This window comes from Pelobates fuscus, chromosome 13 (genome assembly GCF_036172605.1).
Source record: "Pelobates fuscus isolate aPelFus1 chromosome 13, aPelFus1.pri, whole genome shotgun sequence".
In the NCBI taxonomy this organism is placed as follows: Eukaryota; Metazoa; Chordata; class Amphibia; order Anura; family Pelobatidae; genus Pelobates; species Pelobates fuscus.
Genome location: NC_086329.1, coordinates 81,784,133 through 81,804,795, shown reverse-complemented (window position 1 = coordinate 81,804,795; position 20,663 = coordinate 81,784,133). Strand labels below are relative to the sequence as shown.

Sequence of the window (20,663 nt, the reverse complement as noted above, 5' to 3'; positions counted from 1 at the left end):
ATTTAAAATAACCTAAATCAGGACAACCATGTGTGTTCACACTATGTCCTCCCTCTTTCTCATTCTGCAGGCGAGTATACTACCGGCTTTGTCCAGTTTCGAGTTTTTAACAATGAAAAAGCAGCATTGGCTCTGTGCCCAGGAATGAAGGTGACAGGATGCAATCCTGAACATGTAAGTATGGACACTTTCTGCCTCTTCTAAAGCATATACAGGCATGAATAGTACAGGTCCAAACATGGGCAGGGCAAGTGAGGGGTAGTCCCATGTCTCAAGCTTTTCAGGGGCACTCCTAAATGTGAACACAATGCAGGAGCTTGCATAGTTCAATCTCTGGGAGCCAGGCACCTCTTACTGCCCAGCAACCAGAGACAGACGTGTTAACAATGCGGCGGGCAGAGTTACTGATAGCAAGCTCATATTCTGGCACCTGTTGCCTCTCTTTGTAAGCAGCAAGCTAAGGAGATCAACACTATACACAGAGACAAAATCATTTGCACGGACATCTTATTATAAAATAATAGAGGTCCAGGCACTCCTCGGTTCAAGACAGGTACTTTATTAAGAACCACAGCAGTCAGCAGCAACGTTTTGACCCCAAAGAGACCAATTTAAGGAAGATATCCTGCTGGAGCATTTTAGTAATATGTGGTCCATTTGGGGATATATTTGTTTTTCTCAGACTGGGCCACACTGCAGAGCACCCACACAGGGGGCTCTTTAATTAGAGCACTGCTGGTTACCTTTGAACACTTACTGCAGTGACAGAAGGATGTGATGTTTGATCATTTCCTCTATATGTACAACATACCATACAGCAGCAAATAAAAGTCTGGAACTTGCACTAGCACTCTTCCCCTAGACCCCACGGAAGCCACCCTCTTGCAGAAAGTGAGAATAAAAACAGAAGTGTGGCTAAAACATCTACATTATTTGATTGTGATGATTGTGACTTGTACTCTGTGTGTCTGCGTCTGGTTGGCACTGTGTGTAAGTGTGTTTATACTTGACTGTGTGTAAATGTATGGCTTGGTTCTGTGTACTGTGTGTCTTTCTAGTCAGGTGTATTCGTGTGTGTCTGACTATGTGTGTATGAGTGTTACATATTTGACTACATTGAAAGAAAGACTAAAGTCCATCAAGTTCCACCTTAAAGCCCATTCCTTTATGCTGTTAATCCAAAATAAAGTAAAAACAAACAATTGTAGCTAGATCTAATTCTGACACAAAAAGGGAAAACGTCCTTCTTGACTCCATAATGGCAATGAGATTTCTCCTTGGATCAACAAACTGTTTACATGCATACCATTTATATATTTCATGTGTATGTGAGTAAGTAGGTGTCTGGCTGTTGGGTGTCTGTGTATATACACATATATTGAAGTGTATAGTGGGGTGGCCCTGCCACTATTTTTTTTAATAGGGTCTCAATATTTCTAATGGCCTCCCTCCATGTGTGTGATTGTGTGCACCAAGGTGGCCTCACAATTCTGTTATTAAGGACACCTCAAGTAATAAGGACCAACCTAAAACAGCATGTATGAGATGAGGAGATTTTGTGGACATGCAGAATACACTAATCTAGTAAAATTAACAAATCTGTAGCTCAAATCATGACATTAATTGCCATTCATTAGTGGCACTAATTAGGGATTGTTAGAAACCTATGCACACACATTTCTCTGTTTTCCAGCACTGGGAATAACACAAAGTAAGCCTTTCCCTAAATACCTCAAAATAAGTTATATCCTCTTTACAGTTACTGACAGTGCAAAGTGCAGATCATTTTATTCCCTATCGGAGGGTAGAAAACCGAAATTTGTATCCTGTAAACCCAGGGACACAGTTTGTCCAAGAGGCAAGAGGCCTGTCTAAATTCTGCTTGAGATACCAGAATTTGTGTCACTGTGTGTCACTTGGGGGTAGTGCAGCAGCACTGCAGATATTCTTAAGCGCTTTGACTCCATCTGATTTTTCACTAAATTCTGCTTGAGTCCATTTATTCCAATATATATGTTACTAATCACAAAGATCACAATACGCTATTTCCCCCCATTATGAAAAAATAACCATGCCACCACACAATACAAATTCTAGAAAAGATCATTAGCACAGCATGGATTTGATGACGGAATGTCTCAGCATATTAAAAAAAAACTTTAACAGTTTTTTTTTTTTTTTTTTTTTTTACAAATAAATTAAGTAGGCATTAGAACAAGCCATTTTCCCTTGCAGAACATCTCAAAGGATGTTATCAGTCTGTAACTTTATTTCTTTTAGCACTGTATTGGAGGAGGAGGCTTTTTCCCAGAAGGGAATCCTGTCCAATGTGGAGATTTTGCTGCCTATGACTGGAGCGGATATGGGACACACAGAGATTCGAGTGCCAGCAAGGAGATAACTGAGGCAGCCGTCCTGCTCTTTTACCGCTAATTGGAAATTTGCACTTCACTTTAAACACTTTTTGAAATAAAGAAATATTAATGAATGTTGTATACAATTTTATGAGTTTTGCTCATAGAGTAGTATTGCTGAACACCACTAATAGAATGGGTAAATACTTATACTCACATAAAAAAAAATCAAGATGAAGAAAAAAGGATTATCTCCCATCAAGGCTACCATATCATCAGTGTGTCTGCGAATCAACTGTTCTCTTGTGCATAAACATAAAAAGAAAAAAACATAGTGTGTAACTTTACACGTATAATAACTAGTGATGTCGCGAACACGAAATTTTCGGTTCCCGAACGGCGAACGGGAACTTCCGCAAATGTTCGCGAACCGGCGAACCGGGCGAACCGGGCGAACCGGGCGAACTGGGCGAACCGCCATTGACTTCAATGGGCAGGCGAATTTTAAAACCCACAGGGATTCTTTCAGGCCACAAAAGTGATAGAAAAGTCCATGATACACACTGACACAGAGCAGAATAGAGACTGTTCCCCATCCTCAGAGCCCATGATACACACTGACACAGAGCAGAATAGAGACTGTCCCCCCTACATAGGGTCACTTGGCAGATATGGATTGACACCTGTCCTCAAAGCCCCTGATTAACACTGACACAGAGCAGAATAGAGACTGTTCCCCGTCCTCAGAGACCATGATACACACTGACACTGAGCAGAATAGAGACTGTTCCCCCTACATAGGGTCACTTGGCAGGTATGGATTGACACCTGTCCTCAAAGCCCCTGATACACACTGACACAGAGCAGAATAGAGACTGTTCCCCGTCCTCAGAGACCATGATACACACTGACACAGAGCAGAATAGAGACTGTTACCCCTACATAGGGTCACTTGGCAGATATGGCGTGGTCGTGGGAGGAGGAGGATGACTTTCACCTCTTCCCCTGTTAGATTCCCGTTGTGCTGTGACATCACTCGTATACGCTGTGTAAAGCATACTTTTTCATTTATTTTTCAAATGCTGCATCCTTTCCGACTTGTAATTCAGTAACATTTCCGGCACTGTCTGCTTATACCGGGGGTCTAGTAGCGTGGACACCCAGCACAGGTCGTTCTCCTTCAGCCTTTTTATACGAGGGTCCCTCAACAGGCACGACAGCATGAAAGACCCCATTTGCACAAGGTTGGATGCCGAGCTACTCATTTCCCATTCCTCCTCCTCACACAGAGCAGAATAGGGACTGTTCCCCCTACATCGGGTCACTTGGCAGATATAGATTAACACCTGTCCTCAATGCCCCTGATACACACTGACACAGAGCAGAATAGAGACTGTTCCCCGTCCTAAGAGACCATGATACACACTGACACAGAGCAGAATAGAGACTGTTCCAACTACATAGGGTCACTTGGCAGGTATGGATTGACACCTGTCCTCAAAGCCCATGATACACACTGACACAGAGCAGAATAGAGACTGTTCCCAGTCCTCAGAGCCCATGATACACACTGACACAGAGCAGAATAGAGACTGTTCCCCCTACATAGGGTCACTTGGCAGATATGGATTGACACCTGTCCTCAAAGCCCCTGATACACACTGACACAGAGCAGAATAGAGACTGTTCCCCGTCCTCAGAGACCATGATACACACTGACGCAGAATAGAGACTGTTACCCCTACATAGGGTCACTTGGCGGATATGGCGTGGTCGTGGGAGGAGGAGGATGACTTTCACCTCTTCCCCTGTTAGATTCCCGTTGTGCTGTGAGATCACTCTTATACGCTGTGTAAAGCATACTTTTTAATTTCTTTTGTAAATGCTGCATCCTTTCTGACTTGTAATTCAGTAACATTTCCGCCACTGTCTGCTTATACCGGGGGTCTAGTAGCGTGGACACCCAGCACAGGTCGTTCTCCTTCAGCCTTTTATACGAGGGTCCCTCAACAGGCATGACAGCATGAAAGACCCCATTTGCACAAGGTTGGATGCCGAGCTACTCATTTCCCGTTCCTCCTCCTCACACAGAGCAGAATAGGGAGTGTTCCCCCTACATTGGGTCAATGGCAGATATGGATTGACACCTGTCCTCAAAGCCCCTGATACACACTGACAAAGAGCAGAATAGAGACAGTTCCCCCTACATAGGGTCACTTGGCAGGTATGGATTAGCACCTGTCCTCAAAGCCCCTGATACACACTGACAAAGAGCAGAATAGAGACTGTTACCCGTACATAGGGTCACTTGGCAGGTATGGATTGGCACCTGTCCTCAGAGCCCATGATACACACTGACACAGAGCAGAATAGAGACTGTTCCCCCTACATAGAGTCACTTGGCAGATATGGATTGACACCTGTCCTCAAAGCCCCTGATACACACTGACACAGAGCAGAATAGAGACTGTTCCCCGTCCTCAGAGACCATGATACACACTGACACAGAGCAGAATAGAGACTGGTCCCCCTACATAGGGTCACCTGACAGGTATGGATTAACACCTGTCTTCAAAGTCCCTGATACTCACTGACACAGAGCAGAATAGAGACTGTTACCCCTACATAGGGTCACTTGGCAGGTATGGATTGACACCTATCCTAAGGATCCCTGATACACACTGACACAGAGCAGAATAGAGACTGTTCCCCGTCCTCAGAGCCCATGATACACACTGACACAGAGCAGAATAGAGACTGTTCCACCTACATAGGGTCACTTGGCAGATATGGATTGACACCTGTCCTCAAAGCCCCTGATACACACTGACAAAGAGCAGAATAGAGACTGTTCCCCGTCCTCAGAGACCATGATACACACTTACACAGAGCAGAAAAGAGACTGTTCCCCCTACATAGAGTCACTTGGAAGATATGGATTGGCACCTGTCCTCAGAGACCATGATACACACTGACACACATCAGAATAGGGATGTGGAATAGCACCTGGGGAGCTGGGGGGGTGCCGTTGATGTGGAGCAAGACGCAGCAGTAGAAGAGGACTCAGCCGAGGAGGTTATGGAAGAGGATGGAGTAGGAGGAGTAGAGGAGGTGGCAGTAGGCCTGCCTGCAAGTCGTGGCAGTGTCACCAACTCCTCTGCAGAGCCACGCATTCCATGCTTGGCAGACGTCAGCAGGTTTACCCAATGCGCAGTGTAGGTGATATACCTGCCCTGACCATGCTTTGCAGACCAGGTATCAGTGGTCAGATGGACCCTTGGCCGAACACTGTGTGCCAGACATGCCATTACTTCCTTTTGCACAATCGAGTACAGGTTGGGGATTGCCTTTTGTGAAGAAATTTCGGCCGGGTACCTTCCACTGCGGTGTCCCAATAGCTAAAAAATTTTTGAACACCTCAGACTCCACCAGCTTGTATGGTAAAAGCTGGCGGGCTAATAGTACAGACAAGCCAGCTGTCAGACACCGGGCAAGGGGGTGACTTTCTGACATTGGCTTCTTATGCTCAAACATGTCCTTGACAGACACCTGACTGTGGGCAGATGAGCAGGCCTGACACACAGACGCTTGGAGACAACTAACTGCTATTCAATCTATAACAGTGAAAAAAGTTTTTGGGTTTTTAAATGCAAGCTATTGGGACACCAGATATGAGTGGCAAAGTACACTGGCAGAGGTCTGCAGAGCACACGCTGAAGGCCTGAAACACCCGCTTGAAGACAACTAACTGCTATTCAATCTATAACAGTGAAAAAGATTTTTGGTTTTAAATGCACGCTATTGTGACACCAGATATGAGTGGCAAAGTACACTGGCAGAGGTCTGCAGAGCACACGCTGAAGGCCTGACACACCCGCTTGAAGACAACTAACTGCTATTCAATCTATAACAGTGAAAAAAGTTTTTTGGTTTTAAATGGACGCTATTGTGACTGCAGATATGAGTGGCAATGTGCAAGGGCAGAGGTCTGCAGAGTACACGCTGTAGGCCTGACACTCCTGCTTGAGGACAACTAGCTGCTATTCAATCTATAACAGTGAAAAAAGTTTTTTGGTTTTAAATGCACGCTATTGTGACACCAGATATGAGTGACAATGTGCAATGGCAGAGGTTGGCAGAGTACACGCTGTAGGCCTGACAGGCCCGCTTGAAAACAACTAACTGCTATTCAATCTATAACAGTGAAAAAAGTTTTTTGGTTTTAAATGCACACTATTGTGACACCAGATATGAGTGGCAATGTGCAATGGCAGAGGTCTGCAGAGTACACGCTGTAGGCCTGACACACCCGCTTGAAGACAACTAACTGCTATTCAATCTATAACAGTGAAAAAAAAATTTGGGTTTTAAATGCACGCTATTGTGACACCAGATATGAGTGGCACTGTGAACTGGCAAAGGTTGGCAGAGTACACATTGTAGGCCTGACACACAGACGCTTGGAGACAACTAACTGCTATTCAATCTATAACAGTGAAAACGTTTTTTGGGTTTTAAATGCACGCTATTGTGACACCAGATATGAGTGGCAATGTGCAATGGCAGAGGTCTGCAGAGCACACGCTGAATCCTGACACACCCGCTTGAAGACAACTAACTGCTATTCAATCTATAACAGTGAAAAAAGTTTTTGGGTTTTAAATTAATGCTATTGGGACACCAGATATGAGTGGCAATGTGCAATGGCAGAGGTCTGCAGAGCACACGCTGAAGGCCTGACACCCGCTTTAAGGACACTGACTGCTATTAGCTTACACTGAAAAACTTTTTTTCTTTGTAAAAGCACGCTATACAGACACCAGATATGAGTGGCAAATTACACTTGCTGAGGTTGGCAGAGCACACGCTGAAGGCCTGACACCCAGACGCTTGCAGACAACTAACTGCTATTAACTTACAGTGAAACACTTTTTTTGTTTTTAAGGCATGCTATAGTCACACCAGATATGAGTGGTGGAACTGGGCAAATGGGCACAGTATCCACTGAGCCTGACACAGACGCTGGCAGACAACTAACTGCTCTTCAATCTATTACAGTGAAAAAAGTTTTTTGGTTTTAAATGCACGCTATAGAGACACCAGATATGAGTAGCAAATTACACTTGCTGATGTTGGCAGAGCACACGCTGAAGGACTGACACCCAGACGCTTGCAGACAACTAACTGCTATTAGCTTACAGTTAAACACTTTTCTTGTTTTTAAAGGCACGCTATAATCACACCAGATATGAGTGGTGACACTGGGCAAATGGGCACAGTATCCACTGAGCCTGACACACCCGCTTGAAGACAACTAGCTGCTATTCAATCTATAACAGTGAAAAATGTTTTTTGTTTTTAAATGCACGCTATTGTGACACCAGATATGAGTGGCAATGTGCAATGGCAGAGGTCTGCAGAGCACACGCTGAAGGTCTGACACCCGCTTTAAGGACACTGACTGCTATTAGCTTACACTGAAAAACTTTTTTTCTTTGTAAAAGCACGCTATACAGACACCAGATATGAGTGGCAAATTACACTTGCTGAGGTTGGCAGAGCACACGCAGAAGGCCTGACACACAGACGCTTGCAGACAACTAACAGCTATTAGCTTACAGTGAAACACTTTTTTTTGTTTTTAAAGGCACAGTATCCACTGAGCCTGACACACCCGCTTGAAGACAACTAGCTGCTATTCAATCTATAACAGTGAAAAAAGTTTTTTGGTTTTAAATGCATGCTATTGTGACACCAGATATGAGTGGTAATGTGCAATGGCAGAGGTCTGCAGAGTACACGCTGTAGGCCTGACACACCCGATTGAAGACAACTAACTGCTATTCAATCTATAACAGTGAAAAACGTTTTTTGGTTTTAAATGCACGCTATTGTGACACCAGATATGAGTGGCAATGTGCAATGGCAGAGGTCTGCAGAGTACACGCTGTAGGCCTGACACCCAGACGTATCCACTGAGCCTGACACAGAAGCTGGCAGACAACTAACTGCTCTTCAATCTATTACAGTGAAAAAAAGTTTTTTGGTTTTAAATGCATGCTATTGTGACACCAGATATGAGTGGCAATGTGCAATGGCAGAGGTCTGCAGAGTACACGCTGTAGGCCTGACACACCCGCTTGAAGACAACTAACTGCTATTCAATCTATAACAGTGAAAAAAGTTTTTTGGTTTTAAATGGACGCTATTGTGACTGCAGATATGAGTGGCAATGTGCAAGGGCAGAGGTCTGCAGAGTACACGCTGTAGGCCTGACACTCCTGCTTGAGGACAACTAGCTGCTATTCAATCTATAACAGTGAAAAAAGTTTTTTGGTTTTAAATGCACGCTATTGTGACACCAGATATGAGTGACAATGTGCAATGGCAGAGGTTGGCAGAGTACACGCTGTAGGCCTGACAGGCCCGCTTGAAAACAACTAACTGCTATTCAATCTATAACAGTGAAAAAAGTTTTTTGGTTTTAAATGCACACTATTGTGACACCAGATATGAGTGGCAATGTGCAATGGCAGAGGTCTGCAGAGTACACGCTGTAGGCCTGACACACCCGCTTGAAGACAACTAACTGCTATTCAATCTATAACAGTGAAAAAAAAATTTGGGTTTTAAATGCACGCTATTGTGACACCAGATATGAGTGGCACTGTGAACTGGCAAAGGTTGGCAGAGTACACATTGTAGGCCTGACACACAGACGCTTGGAGACAACTAACTGCTATTCAATCTATAACAGTGAAAACGTTTTTTGGGTTTTAAATGCACGCTATTGTGACACCAGATATGAGTGGCAATGTGCAATGGCAGAGGTCTGCAGAGCACACGCTGAATCCTGACACACCCGCTTGAAGACAACTAACTGCTATTCAATCTATAACAGTGAAAAAAGTTTTTGGGTTTTAAATTAATGCTATTGGGACACCAGATATGAGTGGCAATGTGCAATGGCAGAGGTCTGCAGAGCACACGCTGAAGGCCTGACACCCGCTTTAAGGACACTGACTGCTATTAGCTTACACTGAAAAACTTTTTTTCTTTGTAAAAGCACGCTATACAGACACCAGATATGAGTGGCAAATTACACTTGCTGAGGTTGGCAGAGCACACGCTGAAGGCCTGACACCCAGACGCTTGCAGACAACTAACTGCTATTAACTTACAGTGAAACACTTTTTTTGTTTTTAAGGCATGCTATAGTCACACCAGATATGAGTGGTGGAACTGGGCAAATGGGCACAGTATCCACTGAGCCTGACACAGACGCTGGCAGACAACTAACTGCTCTTCAATCTATTACAGTGAAAAAAGTTTTTTGGTTTTAAATGCACGCTATAGAGACACCAGATATGAGTAGCAAATTACACTTGCTGATGTTGGCAGAGCACACGCTGAAGGACTGACACCCAGACGCTTGCAGACAACTAACTGCTATTAGCTTACAGTTAAACACTTTTCTTGTTTTTAAAGGCACGCTATAATCACACCAGATATGAGTGGTGACACTGGGCAAATGGGCACAGTATCCACTGAGCCTGACACACCCGCTTGAAGACAACTAGCTGCTATTCAATCTATAACAGTGAAAAATGTTTTTTGTTTTTAAATGCACGCTATTGTGACACCAGATATGAGTGGCAATGTGCAATGGCAGAGGTCTGCAGAGCACACGCTGAAGGTCTGACACCCGCTTTAAGGACACTGACTGCTATTAGCTTACACTGAAAAACTTTTTTTCTTTGTAAAAGCACGCTATACAGACACCAGATATGAGTGGCAAATTACACTTGCTGAGGTTGGCAGAGCACACGCAGAAGGCCTGACACACAGACGCTTGCAGACAACTAACAGCTATTAGCTTACAGTGAAACACTTTTTTTTGTTTTTAAAGGCACAGTATCCACTGAGCCTGACACACCCGCTTGAAGACAACTAGCTGCTATTCAATCTATAACAGTGAAAAAAGTTTTTTGGTTTTAAATGCATGCTATTGTGACACCAGATATGAGTGGTAATGTGCAATGGCAGAGGTCTGCAGAGTACACGCTGTAGGCCTGACACACCCGATTGAAGACAACTAACTGCTATTCAATCTATAACAGTGAAAAACGTTTTTTGGTTTTAAATGCACGCTATTGTGACACCAGATATGAGTGGCAATGTGCAATGGCAGAGGTCTGCAGAGTACACGCTGTAGGCCTGACACCCAGACGTATCCACTGAGCCTGACACAGAAGCTGGCAGACAACTAACTGCTCTTCAATCTATTACAGTGAAAAAAAGTTTTTTGGTTTTAAATGCATGCTATTGTGACACCAGATATGAGTGGCAATGTGCAATGGCAGAGGTCTGCAGAGTACACGCTGTAGGCCTGACACACCCGCTTGAAGACAACTAACTGCTATTCAATCTATAACAGTGAAAAAATTTTTTGGTTTTAAATGCACGCTATTGTGACACCAGATATGAGTGGCAAAGTACACTGGCAGAGGTCTTAGAGCTTGGTTGCTTCTTCTAAGTGTTGCTTCTAAGTGTCTGTGGTTGGAGATATTCTGGAGAGTGTTGCTTCTAAGTGTGTGTGGTTGGAGATATTCTGGAGAGTGTTACTTCTAAGTGTGTGTGGTTGGAGATATTCTGGAGAGTGTTGCTTCTAAGTGTGTGTGGTTGGAGATATTCTGGAGAGTGTTACTTCTAAGTGTGTGTGGTTGGAGATATTCTGGAGAGTGTTGCTTCTAAGTGTCTGTGGTTGGAGATATTCTGGAGATAAACTGGAGGTAATCTGAGGTATTCAGGAGGATAAATAAAAAGTTAAGATTTGTTTGATTTAAATAATTGATCTCATTGGAATGGCAAACTTAGTTCAGTGTAATAGTTGCTATGCATTTGTTTCGCGTTCCACTTTTTGGAGGTTTAGTTGTTGTCTAATCTGTAGACAGTTCTCTATCTTGCGGCAGGAGATTGTATTTTTGAAGTCTGAGATTTGTAAATTATCTGGTAAACAAACTCAGGCTGGAACTGCTGAAAAGCCACTGCCACAGAGACATACTAGGAATGGCAGATGGATTACTGTAGGATCTGGTAGACTTAGAGTTGTGGATAAAAGGCATATTGCACAGTCTGTTGTTCTACATAATTCATTTTCTGCACTTTCAGAGTGTAATGGTGTCATGGAGACAGGCACTGAGGCTAGTGGTGTTGTGCAGAGAGGCACTGAGGCTAGTGGTGTTGTGCAGAGAGGCACTGAGGCTAGTGGTGTTGTGCAGAGAGGCACTGAGGCTAGTGGTGTTGTGCAGAGAGGCACTGAGGCTAGTGGTGTTGTGCAGAGAGGCACTGAGGCTAGTGGTGTTGTGCAGAGAGGCACTGAGGCTAGTGGTGTTGTGCAGAGAGGCACTGAGGCTAGTGGTGTTGTGCAGAGAGGCACTGAGGCTAGTGGTGTTGTGCAGAGAGGCACTGAGGCTAGTGGTGTTGTGCAGAGAGGCACTGAGGCTAGTGATGTTGTGCAGAGAGGCACTGAGGCTAGTGGTGTTGTGCAGAGAGGCACTGAGGCTAGTGGTGTTGTGCAGAGAGGCACTGAGGCTAGTGGTGTTGTGCAGAGAGGCACTGAGGCTAGTGGTGTTGTGCAGAGAGGCACCGAGGCTAGTGGTGTTGTGCAGAGAGGCACTGAGGCTAGAGGTGTTGTGGAGAGAGGCACTGAGGCTAGAGGTGTTGTGGAGAGAGGCACTGAGGCTAGTGCTGTTGTGGAGAGAGGCATTAAGGCCAGTGGTGTTGTGCAGAGAGGCTTGAAGACTATGATGAGGCCTAATAGAAAGCAGTTGTTGTTGGGGGATTCCATCATAAGAGGTGTGGAGATGGACAATGGTGGTCTTGTGAGGTGTCTTCCCGGAGCTCATGGTAGCTCTGTTTGGAATGGAAATAAACTGTACAAAAAAGATGGTTTGCATCTTTCTCAAAAGGGAACAAATGTTCTCAGTGAGCAGTTCAGAGGTTTTGCTAAGATGTATTTAAACTAGGAGGGGGGGACAAAAGGGTGATAAAACATCAATCCAATTGTCCCCCAAAACAAGGACAGAAGGTGCCTGTAGCAAGTGTGTTAAAAAATGATAAGCTTAGAGTCATGTCTACAAATGCTAGCAGTTTAGGGAATAAGATCCATGAACTTGTGGCAATAATGGCAACTGATAGTGTAGATTTAGTCGCTGTTACTGAGACATGATATAATAAAAAAAAATAACTGGGACATAGCAATACCAGGGTACTCTTTATATAGAAAAGACAGGGAAGGCAAGAAAGGGGGAGGGGAGGCCCTGTATGTGAAGGATAGCATAAAATCTAGCCTAATAAAGGTTAGTGAGACGAACATAGAGTCCATTTGGGTTACGTTAGAATTTGGAAATCACACAGTAGTTTGTGTAGGTGTGATTTATAGGCCCCCATGACAAATTGAAGAGTTAGATAATCTACTAGTTGAAGAAATAGCTAAAATGACAATGAAGGGGGAAGTTATCACCATGGGTGACTTTAATCTTCCTGATGTGAATTGGAAAACAAAAATAGCTACTTGTGCCAGAAGCACACATATTCTAAACTCCCTACTGGGATTGTCTCTAAAACAAGTCGTTGAGGAGCCAACTCGTAAAGAGGCCATACTAGATTTAGTGTTAACAAATGGAGATTTGGTATCAGATATTACTGTAGGTGAAAGTTTAGGATCCAGTGATCATCAGTCAGTGTGGTTTAATATAAGAACAGTGACTGAGTCACACCACACAAAAACAAAAGTTTTAGACTTTAGAAAAACAGACTTTTCTAAAATTAGAATATGTGTAAAGGAGTCATTATCAGACTGGAGCAACTTAAATGGAGTCCAAAATAAATGGGATTATTTAAAAGCTGCACTACTGAAGGCAACAGAAAATTGCATTAGGCTTGTCAGTAAAAGCAAAAAAATTCAAGAAACCACTGTGGTACTCCGCAGATGTGGCCAAAATAGTAAAAAACAAAAAGTTAGCATTTAGTAATTATAAAAAAAACCAGAGTGAGGAAGACAGAATGACCTATAAGATCAGGCAGAAAGAGGCTAAGCAAGTTACAAGAGCTTCCAAATCACACACAGAAGAGAAAATAGCACAGTCAGTAAAAAAGGGGGACAAAACTTTTTTTAGATACATAAATGAGAAAAGAAAAGTAAAAAAAGGATTAGTTAGATTAAAAACAAAAGAAGGAAGGTATGTAGATGAGGATAAAGGTCTAGCTGACTGCCTCAATGAATATTTTTGTTCGGTATTTACAGCTGAAAATGAAGGAAAGGGACCTCTGTTAAAAAAAGGATAAATTAGTCATTTATTACATGTGAGTTTACAGAGGAAGAGGTTCTATTTCAACTGTCAAAAGTAAAGACAAATAAGTCAATGGGACCTGATGGAATACACCCAAAGCTATTAAAAGAGCTAAGTGGTGTACTAGCAAAACCATTAACAGAGTTATTTAACCAATCATTGTTAACAGGAGTAGTCCCAGAAGATTGGAAGTTAGCGAATGTTGTGCCCATTCACAAGAAAGGTAATAAGGAGGAGTCGGGCAATTATAGGCCAGTAAGCCTTACTTCAGTAGTGGGGAAAGTGATGGAAACCATGTTAAAGGATAGGATTGTTGAACATCTAAAAACACATGGATTTCAAGATCAGAGACAACATGGGTTTACTTCAGGGAGATCATGCCAAACTAATCTTATGGATTTTTTTGATTGGGTAACTAAAATTATAGATCAGGGTGGTGCAGTAGACATTGCTTACCTAGATTTCAGTAAGGCTTTTGACACTGTTGCACATAGAAGGCTTATCAATAAACTACAATCTTTGAGTTTGGATTCCAATATTGTTGAATGGGTAAGGCAGTGGCTGAGTGACAGGCAACAGAGGGTTGTAGTCAATGGAGTATATTCAAAGCTTGGGCTTGTCACCAGTGGGGTACCTCAGGGATCTGTACTTGGACCCATTCTCTTTAATATTTTTATTAGTGATATTGCAGAAGGTCTTGATGGTAAGGTGTGTCTTTTTGCGGATGATACTAAGATATGTAACAGGGTTGATGTTCCAGGAGGGATAAGCCAAATGGCTAATGATTTATGTAAACTAGAAAAATGGTCAGAGTTGTGGCAACTGACATTTAATGTGGATAAGTGCAAGATAATGCATCTTGGACGTAAAAACCCAAGGGCAGAGTACAGAATATTTGATAGAGTCCTAACCTCAACATCTGAGGAAAGGGATTTAGGGGTGATTATTTCTGAGGACTTAAAGGTAGGCAGACAATGTAATAGAGCAGCAGGAAATGCTAGCAAAATGCTTGGTTGTATAGGGAGAGGTATTAGCAGTAGAAAGAGGGAAGTGCTCATGCCATTGTACAGAACACTGGTGAGACCTCACTTGGAGTACTGTACACAGTACTGGAGACCATATCTTCAGAAGGATATTGATACCTTAGAGAGAGTTCAAAGAAGGGCTACTAAACTGGTTCATGGATTGCAGGATAAAACTTACCAGGAAAGGTTAAAGGATCTTAACATGTATAGCTTGGAGGAAAGACGAGACAGGGGGGATATGATAGAAACATTTAAATACATAAAGGGAATCAACACAGTAAAGGAGGAGACTATATTTAAAAGAAGAAAAACTACCACAACCAGAGGACATAGTCTTAAATTAGAGGGACAAAGGTTTAAAAATAATATCAGGAAGTATTACTTTACTGAGAGGGTAGTGGATGCATGGAATAGCCTTCCAGCTGAAGTGGTAGAGGTTAACACAGTAAAATAGTTTAAGCATGCGTGGGATAGGCATAAGGCTATCCTAACTATAAGATAATGCCAGGGACTAATGAAAGTATTTAGAAAACTGGGCAGACTAGATGGGCCGAATGGTTCTTATCTGCTGTCACATTCTATGTTTCTATGTTTCTATGTTTCTATGTCTTCAGAGCACACGCTGAAGGCCTGACACACCCGCTTGAAGACAACTAACTGCTATTCAATCTATAACAGTGAAAACGTTTTTTGGTTTTAAATGCACGCTATTGTGACACCAGATATGAGTGGCAATGTGCAATGGCAGAGGTCTGCAGAGTACACGCTGTAGGCCTGACACACCCGCTTGAAGACAACTAACTGCTATTCAATCTATAACAGTGAAAAAAGTATTTTGGTTTTAAATGCACGCTATTGTGACACCAGATATGAGTGGCAATGTGCAATGGCAGAGGTCTGCAGAGCACACGCTGAAGGCCTGACACCCGCTTTAAGGACACTGACTGCTATTAGCTTACACTGAAAAACTTTTTTTCTTTGTAAAAGCACGCTATACAGACACCAGATATGAGTGGCAAATTACACTTGCTGAGGTTGGCAGAGCACACGCTGAAGGCCTGATACACAGAAGCTTGCAGACAACTAACTGCTATTAGCTTACAGTGAAAACCTTTTTTTTTGTTTTAAAGGCACGCTATAGTCACACCAGATATGAGTGGTGGCACTGGGCAAATGGGCACAGTATCCACTGAGCCTGACACAGACGCTGGCAGACAACTAACTGCTCTTCAATCTATTACAGTGAAAAAAGTTTTTTGTTTTTAAATGCACGCTATAGAGACACCAGATATGAGTGGCAAATTACACTTGCTGATGTTGGCAGAGCACACGCTGAAGGCCTGACACCCAGACGCTTGCAGACAACTAACTGCTATTAGCTTACATTGAAACACTTTTTTTGTTTTTAAAGGCACGCTATAGTCACACCAGATATGAGTGGTGGCACTGGGCAAATGGGCACAGTATCCACTGAGCCTGACACACCCGCTTGAAGACAACTAGCTGCTATTCAATCTATAACAGTGAAAAATGTTTTTTTGTTTTTAAATGCACGCTATTGTGACACCAGATATGAGTGGCACTGTGAACTGGCAAAGGTTGGCAGAGTACACGTTGTAGGCCTGACACACAGACACTTGGAGACAACTAACTGCTATTCAATCTATAACAGTGAAAAAGTTTTGGGGTTTTTAAATGCACGCTATTGTGACGCCAGATATGAGTGGCAATGTACAATGGCAGAGGTCTGCAGAGCACATGCTGAAGGCCTGACAGACCCGCTTATAGACAACTAACTGCTATTCAATCTATAACAGTGAAAAACGTTTTTTGGTTTTAAATGCACGCTATTGTGACACCAGATATGAGTGGCAATGTGCAATGGCAGAGGTCTGCAGCGCACACGCTGAAGGCCTGACACCCGCTTTAAGGACACTGACTGCTATTAGCTTACACTGAAAAACTTTTTTTCTTTGTAAAAGCACGCTATACAGACACCAGATATGAGTGGCAAATTACACTTGCTGAGGTTGGCAGAGCACACGCAGAAGGCCTGACACCCAGACGCTTGCAGACAACTAACTGCTATTAGCTTACAGTGAAACACTTTTTTTGTTTTTAAAGGCACGCTATAGTCACACCAGATATGAGTGGTGGCACTGGGCAAATGGGCACAGTATCCACTGAGCCTGACACACCCGCTTGAAGACAACTAGCTGCTATTCAATCTATAACAGTGAAAAAATTTTTTTTGTTTTTAAATGCACGCTATTGTGACACCAGATATGAGTGGCACTGTGAACTGGCAAAGGTTGGCAGAGTACACGTTGTAGGCCTGACACACAGACACTTGGAGACAACTAACTGCTATTCAATCTATAACAGTGAAAACGTTTTGGGGTTTTTAAATGCACGCTATTGTGACACCAGATATGAGTGGCAATGTACAATGGCAGAGGTCTGCAGAGCACATGCTGAAGGCCTGACACACCCGCTTATAGACAACTAACTGCTATTCAATCTATAACAGTGAAAAACGTTTTTTGGTTTTAAATGCACGCTATTGTGACACCAGATATGAGTGGCAATGTGCAATGGCAGAGGTCTGCAGCGCACACGCTGAAGGCCTGACACCCGCTTTAAGGACACTGACTGCTATTAGCTTACACTGAAAAACTTTTTTTCTTTGTAAAAGCACGCTATACAGACACCAGATATGAGTGGCAAATTACACTTGCTGAGGTTGGCAGAGCACACGCAGAAGGCCTGACACCCAGACGCTTGCAGACAACTAACTGCTATTAGCTTACAGTGAAACACTTTTTTTGTTTTTAAAGGCACGCTATAGTCACACCAGATATGAGTGGTGGCACTGGGCAAATGGGCACGGTATCCACTGAGCCTGACACAGACGCTGGCAGACAACTAACTGCTCTTCAATCTATTACAGTGAAAAAAGTTTTTTGGTTTTAAATGCATGCTATTGTGACACCAGATATGAGTGGCAATGTGCAATGGCAGAGGTCTGCAGAGTACACGCTGTAGGCCTGACACACCCGCTTGAAGACAACTAACTGCTATTCAATCTATAACAGTGAAAAACCGTTTTTTGGTTTTAAATGCACGCTATTGTGACACCAGATATGAGTGGCAATGTGCAATGGCAGAGGTCTGCAGAGTACACGCTGTAGGCCTGACACCCAGACGTATCCACTGAGCCTGACACAGAAGCTGGCAGACAACTAACTGCTCTTCAATCAATTACAGTGAAAAAAGTTTTTGGGTTTTAAATGCACGCTATAGAGATACTAGATATGAGTGGCAAATTACACTTGCTGAGGTTGGCAGAGCACACGCTGAAGGCCTGACACCCAGACGCTTGCAGACAACTAACTGCTGTTAGCTTACAGTGAAACACATTTTTTGTTTTTAAAGGCACGCTATAGTCACACCAGATATAAGTAGTGACACTGGGCAAATGGGCATAGTATCCACTGAGCCTGACACAGATGCTAGCAGACAACTAGCTGCTATTCAATCTATAACAGTGAAAAAAGTTTTTTGGTTTTAAATGCACGCTATTGTGACACCAGATATGAGTGGCAATGTGCAATGGCAGAGGTCTGCAGAGTACACGCTGTAGGCCTGACACACCCGCTGGAAGACAACTAACTGCTATTCAATCTATAACAGTGAAAAACTTTTTTGGTTTTAAATGCACGCTATTGTGACACCAGATATGAGTGGCAATGTGCAATGGCAGAGGTCTGCAGAGTACACGCTGTAGGCCTGACACACCTACTTGAAGACAACTAACTGCTATTCAATCTATAACAGTGAAAAAGTTTTTTGGTTTTAAATGCACGCTATTGTGACACCAGATATGAGTGGCAAAGTACACTGGCAGAGGTCTGCAGAGCACACGCTGAAGGCCTGACACACCCGCTTAAAGACAACTAACTGCTATTCAATCTATAACAGTGAAAAAAAAATGTGGGTTTTAAATGCACGCTATTGTGACACCAGATATGAGTGTCACTGTGAACTGGCAAAGGTTGGCAGAGTACACGTTGTAGGCCTGACACACAGACGCTTTGAGACAACTAACTGCTATTTAATCTATAACAGTGAAAATGTTTTTTGGGTTTTAAATGCACGCTATTGTGACACCAGATATGAGTGGCAATGTGCAATGGCAGAGGTCTGCAGAGCACACGCTGAAGGCCTGACACCCGCTTTAAGGACACTGACTGCTATTAGCTTACACTGAAAAACATTTTTCTTTGTAAAAGCACGCTATACAGACACCAGATATGAGTAGCAAATTACACTTGCTGAGGTTGGCAGAGCACACGCTGAAGGCCTGACACCCAGACGCTTGCAGACAACTAACTGCTATTATCTTACAGTGAAACACTTTTTTTGTTTTTAAAGGCACGCTATAGTCACACCAGATATGAGTGGTGGCACTGGGCAAATGGGCACAGTATCCACTGAGCCTTAAAAAAGAAGCTGGCAGACAACTAACTGCTCTTCAATCTATTACAGTGAAAAAAGCTTTTTCTTTTTAAATGTCAAGCTTAAGCTATTGTGACACCAGATATGAGTGGTGGCACTGGGCAAATGGGCACAGTATGCACTGTGAGCCTGACACAGAAGCTGGCAGGCAGGCAACTGCAATTACATTACACAGAAAAAAAAAAAAAGCAGACTGATGTTCTAGCCCTAAAAAGGGCTTTTTGGGGTGCTGTCCTTACAGCAGAGATCAGATTAGTCCTGATCTGTAGTGGACACTGAATACCCTAGCCTAGCTATCAATTTCCCTATCTAATGAACAGCAGCTACACTTTCCCTCCTCTCACTAAGCATGCAGCTTCAGAATGAATCTAAAATTGATGCTGCTAATTTGCTGGAATGTGTCTGCTGACCGTGAGGCACAGGGTCAAAGATTGCTCAATGATGACGATAAGGGCGCGTATCGAACCGCCCATGTGTTTGCCCGCGGCGGCGAACGCAAACACGCTATGTTCGCCAGGAACTATTCGCCAGCGAACAGTTCGGTAAATCACTAATGAACACATTTAAGTAGTGTATCATCAGCACACAATAGACTTTATGTCTACTGTTTCAATACAACTAGGTTATTTTGATAAGATATAGTAATTGGGAATATAACACCAACTCCAATGTGTGAAAAGCACTCCCCTTTTTAACTGGTGTCTTTAATAACAAATCCCCATACTGTAGGAAATTGGCATTCCGTGAAATCTTTGTTTGTCACATATCAGTTTTATTAACAATCGAATCAAGTATCTTGCAGTTTAACTTATGTTTATTCAAACATAACAATCCATCTGGTAATAACAAATGTCTTTAACAGTCTTTGTCCAATACAGAGAGCAATTTTCTAGATGTTATCCATTTTTGATGTTAAAGGTATTGGCCACGAATTCTAAACTACAATTAGTTTTATGGGTTTAAAATTCAGTTACAGAGGGGCGTATACATAAGATTGCCTTACTTTAAAATAAGTGGCTATCTTAGAAAAAGGGGTGTGACTTAGCATCATTTGAAATCTATGATTAAAGTCATACGTTATATTTGGCGGCAAGATATGTGAGACAAAGAACTTCTATATACATGATGTAATGAATAATTGCCTGTAGAAATGTGAGTCTTCAAAGGAATTCAGGCTTTCAAGGCTAGGTCAAAGGTTACTATAAACAAGCCCTTCAACATCACTCTTAAAGTGAACCAGATGTGGTCTCCATTCCTTATACAATGAAAGTCTGTAATACTCTATAGGCCAAGGTATGGCTTCTCAATTTCAGTGTTCTGGAAGCAATCTGAATAAAACTTATAATATTTATATCAACACATTAAATACATTTAAAGTACATAATAATATTTTTCAAGCCCCTCTTTGATGC

General features: G+C 42.8%; 1 protein-coding gene and 1 long non-coding RNA gene across 2 annotated transcripts in view; one reads left to right on the top strand and one right to left on the bottom strand.

Annotated features, from left to right (window-relative positions):
• LOC134583131 (intelectin-1-like) overlaps nt 1-20,663 on the bottom strand; it is a 524,948-nt gene that overhangs the window by 127,326 nt on the left and 376,959 nt on the right. The gene's annotated exons all lie outside the window — the stretch shown is intronic.
• LOC134583281 (uncharacterized) lies at nt 75-2,488 on the top strand. The gene is made up of 2 exons (XR_010086308.1): nt 75-174; nt 2,281-2,488. It is a non-coding gene; the product is annotated as an uncharacterized LOC134583281 (long non-coding RNA).